Below are 12,475 nucleotides of genomic sequence, written 5' to 3' on the forward strand. Positions count from 1 at the left end.
AACTTTAGCTTTCAACTGTATCATCTATTACTATAATGATGTCTAAATTGGAACTATTTCTGTCATCTTCCATATAATATCAGTTGGAATTCTACTTTAAGGAAAATCTTTATCTTCTCAGTTAATATATTAATTTATTCATTTTTTGTTAAGATTAGTATGCACTGATGGATACTTACTGTATTCAAGTCACTTGTTGTTCAAATTATTGTTCTTCTGCATGTAGTGTGCTCTTCTAACCTGGCTGTTTTCAAGATTTTCTTTACCCTTGTTTTTCAGCATCATACATATGTTTGTTTCATTTGTTTTTATTCTTCTTGGGGCTTGCTTATCTTCATAAACCTGTAAATTCTTATCTTAGACCATATTTGTGAAATAATCAGCCACTAACTATCTCTTTAAATACTTTGTTTTCTGCCACATTCTTTCTTCCTCTTCTCTCTTTGTGAACTTCTTGTTACGTTCTTTTTAGATCTTTGGATATTGTCCAAAAGTTTCATGAGGTGTCATTCTCTTATGTTTCCTCTTTCCAACATTTTATCTTTTTTTCAGATCAGATAATTTCCATTAATCTATCTTTATGTTTTTGACTTTTTCCTCCATCAAACCTCTTATGGGTTAAACTGTGTCCCCTTGAAAATCCTTATGTGTTAGTCCTGACACCTAGCACTTCAGAATGTGACCTTGCTTGGTAACAGGGTGGTGATAAATATAATTAAGGTCATTAGAGTGTGCTCCAATCCAATATGAATGCTGTCCTTATAAAAAGAGGAATTTTGGACACAGGCTCACATACAGGAAAGACAAAGGCTGATGGGTGTAATGCTTCCACTACTAGTCAAGAAATGTGGAAATAGCTGGTAACTTGGGGAGCTAAAGGAGAGGCATGCAACAGATTCTTACTCAGAGCCCCTAGAGGCACCAATCCTTGCAGCACCTTGATCTTGAACTTCTAGCCTCCAGAACTAGGAGACAATACATTTCTGTTGTTTAAGCCACCCCATTTGTGGTACTTTGTTATGACAACCCTAGCAAACTAATACAATCCCTGTTGTGCTCTTGAGCTCAATCAGTAATATTTTTCAGATGTATTTCCACTTCTAGAATTTTGAATTTTCACACCTTTTCACTCATGGTGAGCATATTTTCCTTTACAGTATTAAGCATAGTTAAATGTACATGTGTAAAAATCTTAATCTGATAATTCCAACTTTGGGTTATTGTATTGTTGATATATGTTGTCTTTTTTTCTTGAGAGTAAGACACATTTTTCTGTTTCTTGTATGCCTGGTAATTCTAAATTGAATCCTGTACTTTGTGAATTAGACCTCTGTGAATTCTGTTATAATTCACTAAATAGTATTGGTACTCTCATTTGTTTGCTTGTTTTAGCAGGCAAATGAATTGATTTGGTTTAATCTGGAAATGCTGTCTCTTGGTCAACAACTTAAATTACAATTTAGATATTTTATCCATAGCTGAGCTGTTTTAGTTACATCCCATGCATAAGTGGTTCAGGGATTAGCCAAAGAACATTAGACTTTGAGTTTATACACAGAATACATGATTCCCTGTCTCCAACTGTTTTCTGGGGGTACTCCCTGTCCTTTGAAGCATCTGTGGTGGTCCCACCTCTTTCTTCTATTTCTTTAAGCCAGTGTGATCATGGATATTCTATCAGAATTTTAGCTGTTGCATGTGGAATGAACTGCAGTGTGCCTTCAGGCAAAACACTGCTAAAGGCAAGATGTCCACCTTCTGCTATTCAGTTCTAACAAATTTCCACTTCTTTCTAGAATCTACCTGCTTTTATTCATACTAAAGTAACTTCAGATTTTTGTTTTTCTTCCAAAGTGTATAGTTCTTATTTTTCTTTACAGTTTTTTTCCCTTAAATTTTTCAAAGGATTTAATATTCAACATTTTACTCTATATACATATATCTATGGTCCCTGGATTTGAAGGGACAAGAATTATATGATTCTATGAATAATAACAAAACTGAAAGTATTCCTTATTTGTTTTAAATGTAAAAATCTACACTACTTATTTGCTTAATAACTGAAAGTATTTTTAACTTTCTAGGACTTTACACATGAAATGTCAGCATTTTTGTCTTATTATATTTTTGAATAGCTTTAAGACATATGCTTCATATACACAAAAATTCTATTAAGCACATATAAAGGTTTAAGTTATCAAAGCATATAATATAAAATTTAAATAGTATATTATAAAAATACTTTTAAAATTATAGCATTTATATAAAATTACTTCAGCACCTCTATTTATCTTATTTGACATCCTGGTTTTTTAGTCTCCAATTCCACTTCCTCAAGTTCTTTGTAAAATCATACTGAGCAAATTTCATGTTGCCAGAGACATTGTTTGCCAAGTGCTGGGAAAAGTCAGATTTGATGTATTGGATTGAAATTCCTGAAAAGAAGGAATTGAATGCGCATGTTGGTGCAAACTTAACTCCATCAGTGTGAAAAATTGGCACTGTAATAAAAACTACATTTGCTTAATTGCAATTTATCTCTTTCATAAAATTGTACAAAATGTTGTCCCAGTGCTGCATTTACAAAATACAAGGCAGTTCTATCCAGCTAATTAAGTTGTTGCATGTAATATCACTAATAGAGAAAGAAGCCAAAAAATAAAGTAAATCTGCATATGTGGCATCGTTTTTTTTTTGAATTTTCAAGGAGGGGTAAAAGCTAGATACCATGAGATTCTCCATATTCAGGGGCCTGTTACTTTCTGATTCCAGAAGATTCAATCTCTAAACAATATAATATGGGAGGTAGCAAAATTCACATTTACCCAGAAAGCAAGTTTACTTTCTGTGAGCTTACAAATATTTAAATAAATGTAAATATATAGTGTTCATCTTGAAATATGCTGACTATAAAAAGAAAGTATACATTTTTACTATAAAAACTAAATATTTTCCATTGATAGTTTCTTTTGTATCTTGAAAAATAGAAAAATCTGTTAATACTGATTTAAGAAAATTCCTCAGCACTTTTAAAAAATACAAAGTCAAAAAGTTCACATTCTTTATTTTTAGCAATAGTGATTTCTTAATTTATGGTAGATTAGGATAAATCATCATGTCTTCATTAGAAAGAAATTCAGATTCCCTTACACTAACAAGTATTAAAATCAATTAAACCAGTATACTCAGAGAATAGTTTCAGCTATGTTGACTCCATTGGTTTAATCTATAGAAAGGATTTATTTTTTGTAGCATTAGATGCTACATAGACATAGGATTGGAATTTGACATCAAAATTAATTATCTACTCCCCCTCCAAATGAACCAAATCTACCTATATTAACCCCTCCAATTTTAAATTCAGTGTCTATATACTTGGTGCCCAATGTAATCTATAGTTTTATTTTTTCTTCCGGTGTGCGGGCCTCTCACTGTTGTGGCCTCTCCCGTTGCGGAGCACAGGCTCCGGACACGCAGGCTCAGTGGCCATGGTTCACAGGCCCAGTCACTCCGCGGCATGTGGGATCTTCCCGGGCCGGGGCACGAACACACGTCCCCTGCATCAGCAAGCGGATTCTCAACCACTGCGCCACCAGGGAAGCCTTGGTGATCTATAGTTTTAATGAATGAATATTATCCCTTAATATGATCGTATATTTTATCTAGCCAATTTTCTACCCTTGAATAATATTTTTCCAATTTAGACAGAGCCACATATCCATAATTTTGAAATCTATCAGATTATTTCTTAATGGTTGAGTCAGTCATTCTACAATGTATTTGACTTCATTGTCAAACTGATCTTCATATAGACTATTCTCATTTTCCTTGCCAAAAGCAAGTAGAGTGTGGGACTGCCTGAGTCCTGACAAATTGGCTAACACAAAATTTGATCAAACATTTATAAACCTTGGTAATCTAATTTCTATAATCAGCCACATATATTTTATCAATATAATGTATATAGTACTAATACCTTTCTATTTAATATTATGATATACAATTCATATGCTGTGTATAGTTACATATTTAATATTTTAGTTACTTTATCACCATTATGTACATTTAACAGCTTGTTAAAAAGTTTGGAAATAGGGCTTCCCTGGTGGCGCAGTGGTTGAGAGTCTGCCTGCCAATGCAGGGGACATGGGTTCGAGCCCTGGTCTGGGAAGATCCCACATGCCACAGAGCAACTAGGCCCATGAGCCACAACTACTGAGCCTGCGCGTCTGGAGCCTGTGTTCCACAACAAGAGAGGCCGCGATAGTGAGAGGCCTGCGCACCGCGATGAAGAGTGGCCCCCATTTGCCGCAACTAGAGAAAGCCCTCGCACAGAAAGGAAGACCCAACACAGCCATAAATAAATAATTAATTAAAAAAAAAAAGTTTGGAAATAAAACTGGTTTACACTAATTTTGTTTTCTTTCTAACTGCAAATTTGTTGTGAATATTTTTCTGGTATATTTTGTCTAGTATATTATGTATTTTCCCACTGTGGCAAGCTGATAAGAAAGCCTGGGTGCTCCCTCCTTTGGGGCTGTATTGGATTGAAATTCCACTCATCCCAAACTCAGCCCCTAACCACAATCAAGCCAGTCTCCTTTCCTTGCTCCCTCAAGACATGTCATACTTGCTTGAGGTGCCTGTCCTGCCCTCCCTGGAGACATCAGTTGTGTAAATAATAAACCTTTACGTACCATCTTGGTGTATGTGTGTGTGTGTGTGTGTATGTGTGTGTGTGTGTGTGTGTGTGTGTGTGTGTGTGTGTGTGTGTGTTGTGATCAGTTTCAAAATCCAAGCCGAATTTTGGGTGAGCTCCGTCTTCTCTCCAAGTTGAACATAATAACAACCTATCCCAAACCACGTCACTCCAGCAATGCAATGTGCTACTGCCCCTTCTCTGCAGAGTGGCTGTCAGTATTCCTGCCTCTTTATAGCATTTACACATTTGCAGTATAGATCCACTCGTCATCCCTTCTTCCTTGATGTCTCATTATTATATTCACTTTCCATCTTATTTTATTTTATTTTATTTTGATTGGAGGATAATTGCTTTGCAATGTTGTGTTAGTTTCTGCTGTACAATGAAGTGAATCAGCTGTATGTATACTTATATCCCCTCCCTCTTGGACCTCCCTCCCACCTCCCCCCATCCCACGCATCTAGGTCATCACTGAGCTGAGCTTCCTGTGCTTTATAGCATGTTCCTGCTAGCTATCTATTTTACGCATGATAGTGTATATATGTCAGTCCTAATCTCCCAATTCGTCCCACCCTCCCCTTCTGCCACTGTGCCCACATGTCCATCTTATTGCTAAACCCTTCTGCTTCTGTTTTGATACTTTTTTCTTGATCTTTATATTTTCGGCATCTCAATACCACACTATATTTTCTGCTTCAGGAAACAGCTTTCTCCATCTTCAAACACTTTTTCTAGTCAACTATGCACACTCTTTTTTGTGGGGTGACTTGCCAGTATCATAACATGGAATGAGTAAAAACACCTAGAGTTTGAAATATGGAGACTCAGAAAGACAGCATAAAGGCAAACACTGTCTTAATCTTAACACTATCTATTTTAAGGTGATCACTCCTTGGACCTGGAGAATTCTTAACAGCACAGTCAAGAGAGTGCTAATTTCCCTCTAGAATACTGCTCAGTAGATTCCCAACTTCATTTATATTTTCAGCTTTGATGTTAGAGAAATTTCCCAGATGAAAAGATTCACCCTATTACATTGGGGATTTTTTTTCACCACATTCCCCTCTTCCTAGTGCCCATTAAGCTTGCTTTCTTAGGATACTGTTTGTGAAGCAAGATTTTGACAGTGGCTCAAGACCCTAAACTCCTAAGCATCTGTACTGTGGTTTAAATCACCTTCAGTTGCACCCTCGGGTTCACCTACACCTGAACACGCATGCAGACACACCTTCACACAAAACATGCTGGAGTGTAAATCAAACCTCCCAGAGGGAAACCATTGCTCCCGTCAAGATTCCTGGAACACGTGGCATTACAGAGGTACCCACGCATCCCTGGCGTGAAAACTCCACTCACAAAAAGCTGAGTCAAAGCGTTCGGTATACAGAGCTTTCTTATAAAAGCTCCTGCTCCGGAACGCAGGGCAGTTTTGCTCAAACACCTTCAGGTCCAGGTTACCTGTTCTATGTTTCATTTGCACCTGCTCCGTGTTTGGAGACCTGAAGTGGGAAATAACTGTTTCTTCTGGGGGTGGCCTCAGGTGGAACTTCCTATTTTTTGGAATTGTACCTCCTTAATTCTGTGGAGAAGGAACTTCTGGCCAGGATTCCAAAAGAGACAGACAGATGAAGACAGCAGATACCAGGTAGAAGCCTGAAACTTTAAAAACCTAGCACTACAAACTGAGACAGCCAATCCCTACCTTGACTCAGGAATGAGGGTAAGAGTTCCTTGAACTCCCTCTAATTGTCCACAGTGCTCCAGAATTAGACAGAGCATAGAGGTTCAGCTAACAAGCCTGAGATCCATTTGCAAGACAAACATGCCACCACACATAAAAAGCCACTTCAGAACAAGGTTGATGGTATTTTTATAACAAAACTTTCTTATGTTCTTCTCCTCCTCCTTGAACTTCTCTGGCATATAGACACATTTGGGCAGAAAGTCATGATTTACTCATCTGCTCCTTGGCTAATTCTAAGAACCTAACAAAAATAAAGAACGCATATAACGGAACTAATTTTTCATACATATTGTATGTTTTCGTCTTGCCTGTCTGCTTTACGTTCTCCTTTCTAATTATGTACTAACTGTTGGGTCTCTTGACTGTGCTCTGAATTTTTCCAGTCTGGGAAAGGACAAATAAAATCCTTGGTATATTTTGTTCTGGTACATCTGCTGCTTTTGGAGAAAATAAGGAGACCAAACACTGTTCCTCTGCAAATTACATCTTTTTTTTTCACCTGAATTATTTAGCTGCACTAAAAGAAGTTATCTTATAATGACACAGCTCAAAATACACCCAGAGGTGAATAATACAAATATATCCAAGAAAATGTCAATAAACTCTACTTATCCAGTCCCTCTCTCAAAGCCTATGTAATGTGTGCCATATCAGAGGTTCACATGAGGAATAAATCATATTCAAAAGAAATTGCATTGTTACAGGAAGCTTTAGTCAGATATATAGAAATACATTTCAAAGAAGAATGATGTTTTTAAAGACTCTAATGGAAAGATATATATGGCAGAAGAATTGAAGACCTTTTTAATAGAATAGTTCATGAACTAGTAAATAAAATTGACTGTAGTTGGGATTATTCTCCTTACTGGAAATGAATATAACCTGATATTTTTAAAAATTGAAAAGAAAGAGAGGAAATTGAATCCATTCAGAAACAACTTATAATGTATAGAATCTGTTTTCTGTTTTTTATAAACTTAGCCAAAATTACCCAAGGTTTCTTGATTTCCTAATAAGTATATAAACATTTTATGACATAGTTTCAGAGAACTATCTACTATCATAGACTTTTGACATTTTTTTTATATGTAGCAATCAACACTTGATTGTGTATAAAATTATTAACATATACTAAAAAATTTAAAGACACATTTTACATTGGTACTGAATTTCAGTATACTAATCAATGAGGAAAATATACTACTAATATTGTATAAAATATAAGATCACAACCTTAATATTCAATGGGCAATATTATGATATTTCATAAAAAATACAATATTTGACTAAATTTATTCTCACAGTAATTTTTTGAAAAGAACCTTGTCACATCTTAAAACTGCTGGCTCACTGTAGAGCTGGTCCACTGATTGATTTCTGAACATTTTCTGAAACTTCCCAATTCCACTTTCATACACCAAAAGCACATTAACCTGGTAGCAGTAAAGTTCTCAGAAGGAAAATTTTGAACCCAAATAAATCTAGCACCTTAAACACTGCACTGTGAAACTCTTATAACAATGATACTTTGAAACTTTTATAACAGTGATGCTTAGAAACAATCTAACTGCCAAAAAGTAGTATTTTTAATCAAACTATTATATACCCATAAAATGAACCTATTAAAAATAATGATGTGCCTATATACTTACCAAATTAGAATAGATCTATAACTTAAGTGAAAGGATAAGAGATTTGGGGCACAGCACATGTTAATATGTATGTATTTACATTAAAAATAATGGGTTGTTTTCTTTAGCAGACAAGACTGATAAGAGCTGGGACTGTGTCTGTCTTACTCACTTCTCTCTTCCCAGCATTTCTACTAATTGCTGCCTGATGTGGACCTAACCTGCATGTGCTGTAATGAAGACTGTATTTCTATCTTTTCATAATCATTTCCATCGACTTTTTGGTTCCTCTACTTCAGATCAAGGTATTTGTACTAGTCTGCTAGGGCTTCCTTAACAAAATACCATAGACTCGGTGAGTTAAACAATTGGAAATGTATTGTCTAACAGTTCTGGACGCTATAAGATCAAGATCAAGTTGTTGGCAAGTTTGGTTTCCCTGAGGCCTTACTCCTTGGCTTGTAGATGGCCACCTTCTCCCTGTGTGTTCATGTGTTTCCTCTGTGCACATACATTCCTGGTGACCCTTTGTGTGTCCAAATTCCCTCCTTTTACAAGGTCACTGTCATATTGATTTAAGATCTATATGCTATCATTTAAACTGAATTACTGCTTTAAAGGTTCAGTTTCCAAATATAGTCATATTGTGACATACTGGGGATTTAGGCTTCAATATATGAATTTTGAGAGACCACAATTCAGCCCATAATGGTGTTATATTAGAATGTCAGTCTGCTAATCCTATGATGACATCAAGATATTGTAGATGCCATCTTTGAACTAGCTTGTGATATCAACCAAAACCTCGTTGTGTCCTTGTCACTCTCATAATTGACTTCTCAGAGCTGCTGTTTCTGGCACTTGTGGTGGTCTTTCTTGGGTTACTTTCCAGGGCTAGCCTCTACCCCTGCTTTCCTACAAGCAGCCTGGCCCTCCACACCTCCTGCATGTGGAGTGGTTCTGATTCACTCTAACCCTACATAACAGCCAAGTCTTTAATACATTTGCCTGTTTCCATTCCTTGAGCCTATATGCCTAAGATTTGAACCTGGACTAATAGTTCCTCTTGTGAATTACTGAAATGCTATCATGTTTGCAACCAAAGCTATGCCTACTTGATTATTGTCTTCATAATTTATCCATCATTTCTATATGACTGGAGTGGAGCATTGAGAGGAATAGACCCATGACCTCAAAATTCCTTTTTGACATAAATTCAGACACTGATGTTACTGTTACAGATTACTTTTTTAAAATTTACATTTCTGTTATACAATGAGTGTGTGAATGCTAATTATTTCCCTATTACAATTTCTCCTTCTTCCAAAGTAATGGAATCCTCAATTTATAGCTAACACCTAGCTTTCCAGAAGAAATAACAATAATTAATGACAACAATGCTAAATACTTGGTAGAGTATACCCTATATGATAAGTACTGGTCTAAGTTTGAAACATCTATTAGTAAATTTAAAATTTTTAAAAAAATATATGAAATAAGACTCTGAGATAGTACTATTATTATATTCCCATTTAATATATGTGGAAACTGAGGAATGTTTGATTTGCCCAAATACATAGAGCTAGTAATGGCAAAGGCAAGATAAACTCAGCCTGCTTTCAGTCTTTGTGCACCATCTCTCATAGTAAGATTATCTCTCATAGTAAGATAAGCTCTGGTCTTGGCCAATTCAGTGTAAGCAAAGATGTAAAGCACTCTTTTCCCCTTTTTCTTCATTTCCTGCTCCTAAATACTGCCAGACTTTGTTTATGGTAACTGGTCCTGAAGCACCTATTAGGGCTATGAGTTGATCTTGAAATGAAAACCATCCTTAATGTGGACATTTGAATAACAGAGGTAGCAAAAACCTGAGTCTCTGGGGACTTCTTGGACCAGAGACCCCATAATAGGTCCTGAATTTCCAAACTTGAAACTTTCATGAGGAAGAAAAATAAACATCTACATTTTGAAGCCACTGTTAGTTATTGTGTGAAGGTTCTTTGTTACTGTTTGACAAACGTAGTTCTTAATGGTAAATACTGTTACTATCTAAACAAAGTAGTTTAACATGTTTAATACATTTAAAAGCATAAAACATGTGGAAAGAATCCAAAGGGGTCACTTTAAGAATATTACTTATCAGAGCATGATATATTATCCTATGATACACAGAATGGAAAATTGATTGGGAAAATTTTGGGCAAAATCTGAAAATGGAGATGTTTCTTTCCTGATTTTGAAAAGATGTAATCATTGAGAGATTCTTACTGTGACCACCATGTCTTTTTTTTTTTTCACCTATTTAGCGTTTGTCGTTCATCTGGAGACAAGTAACTAGATTGCTGTTAAGGGAAAATGCACTTCTCCAGAGACAATTCAAACTAATGTACTAATTTCATCATATCACATAATGGTGTACTGACAAATACTGTCTTAAATTAGTATAGCATAAATGTAATAATTATAGAAGTAATCCCCAGAAAAACTGAAAACAGAAATCAAAAAGTCAATTGGTCAAAATGGGGTTTTATAAAGAGAATTCATATGTGATATAGTAAGTCTTAAACAACTATTAAAATAGAAACTATAGCATAAACTTTGATATTTATAAAAATAAAAAAGTTGAATTGATAACTCAGGCCCAGATCAATTAGAAAACTTAATTCCAAATTGTTTTAAAATTCAAAAGATATATACAAACTCCAAGCTCAGAAAAAGTCTGATCCTAAGACCATCAGAGGCAGATCTCCAAAACTGTGGATTTGTTCCCACGTTTAGATGAATTTTTAGTTTCAGATTTCACACACAAGTTCCACTCTGAGTAATATATGTGGGAGATAGGCTCACCCACAAAAACAGAGATCTCTCTTTGAAATTTATTACTTACATCATTAAATTAAAAAAAAATAGTCCACTCCCTAGTCAGTCATGCTCCATAATTCCCAGTTTTATTTTCAATATGAAATGTAGACAGATTAGAAACATCCTTCATAATGACTCCCCATGGTCTTTCTACTAGTGAGCACTAATAGCATGTTGACCTAGGAAGGAATGTTATCAGAGGTCATTCGGTCAAAGTGACCCATTCTTCCCAGGAGTTCTCAGTAGAGAGAATGGGAAAAAAGTCCATTATTATTATATCTCATTTTTCTTTTTTATCATGTTAAAATAAGTAAATGAGATAAACAACTATTTATAATGGCTAAATGGAACATATTCTATGAAAATATAAAAGATCAATGCTTACTGCAAAAAGATCTTATCAACATCATGAATCAATATAGTCTCTGCCATTACAGGAAATTTTGTAAAATGCTGGAGTCTTGGATAAGAATCTAATCGACCCTAAAACCTCAGCTAATTTACTTTGTCTTTCCTTTCCTCATCTGAAAATGGACAGCTTAGGTTAATTTAGAAGTTTTTCAACCTGTGTTTGGTAGAGCTCTATATTTTCTTAGAGATACATCAGAGTTTTTCTCCTCCATCTCACTAACCAAATCATCTCGACTTTGATAAATTTTATTTTGGAGTCCTCAGAAGACTATACAGAAGACTAAAACATTCCAAGCAAAATAGAAAAGTAAAACAAATCCTCTGTCTGTTTTTAGCTCAAAAAAGTTGATTATTTCTCAGTGTATTTCACTCAAATTAATATTAAACAAGAAAATACAGTAAAGTTTTGCTTATATGTGACAAACTAAACTTGATATTTTAATGTTTAAGAATTTAGGCAAATTATCTATTTAGAGTACTTATTTTAACTGCTTTGCCTCTTTATAAATATAAAGTTATTTTAAAACAATAAAACTACATCTATCTATCTATTTGTTTAATCTACCCATCTATCTATATTTTTCCAAATTAAAGAGATATTTTGTTAAGCAAATATAATATCTTGGGCCTGAGGGATAGCCAACAAATTTCAGCTGGGTATTTATATTATAATAAAGATTATTATTAGTTTCTATATCTACTTTTTTTGTTATAAAACTTTATAAATGGAGATGAGAGTGATGTAATAAAAGAGTTTCACTTCACGTCAAAAACTCAAGGAGTCTCAAACTGCACAGTCACTATTAAAAATTTAAATGCAAAGGAGGCTTTTTGTTTCTCCTGATCTCCCTAGTATCATACATCTCTGAGCTCATTTGACTGCCATTACAACATTGTTATCACTCTGAGTCATAACACAGTGTGAGAAAGAATCACATTAAGTTTTCTTTTTAAAATGTTTCACTGTCCTTTTGTCTTGTAGTTAAATTTCTATGAAGCCCAGAATACACTTTTTTCTTAATTGTTGGTTTTATTGTTTTAGTAAAGTAGACTTCATATTGTTTACCGGATGCCATACAACTCAAAGCACTCTTGTTCAAATGTTAATTACACAAGTGGAAATGT

Source organism: Phocoena sinus, chromosome 3 (genome assembly GCF_008692025.1).
Source record: "Phocoena sinus isolate mPhoSin1 chromosome 3, mPhoSin1.pri, whole genome shotgun sequence".
In the NCBI taxonomy this organism is placed as follows: Eukaryota; Metazoa; Chordata; class Mammalia; order Artiodactyla; family Phocoenidae; genus Phocoena; species Phocoena sinus.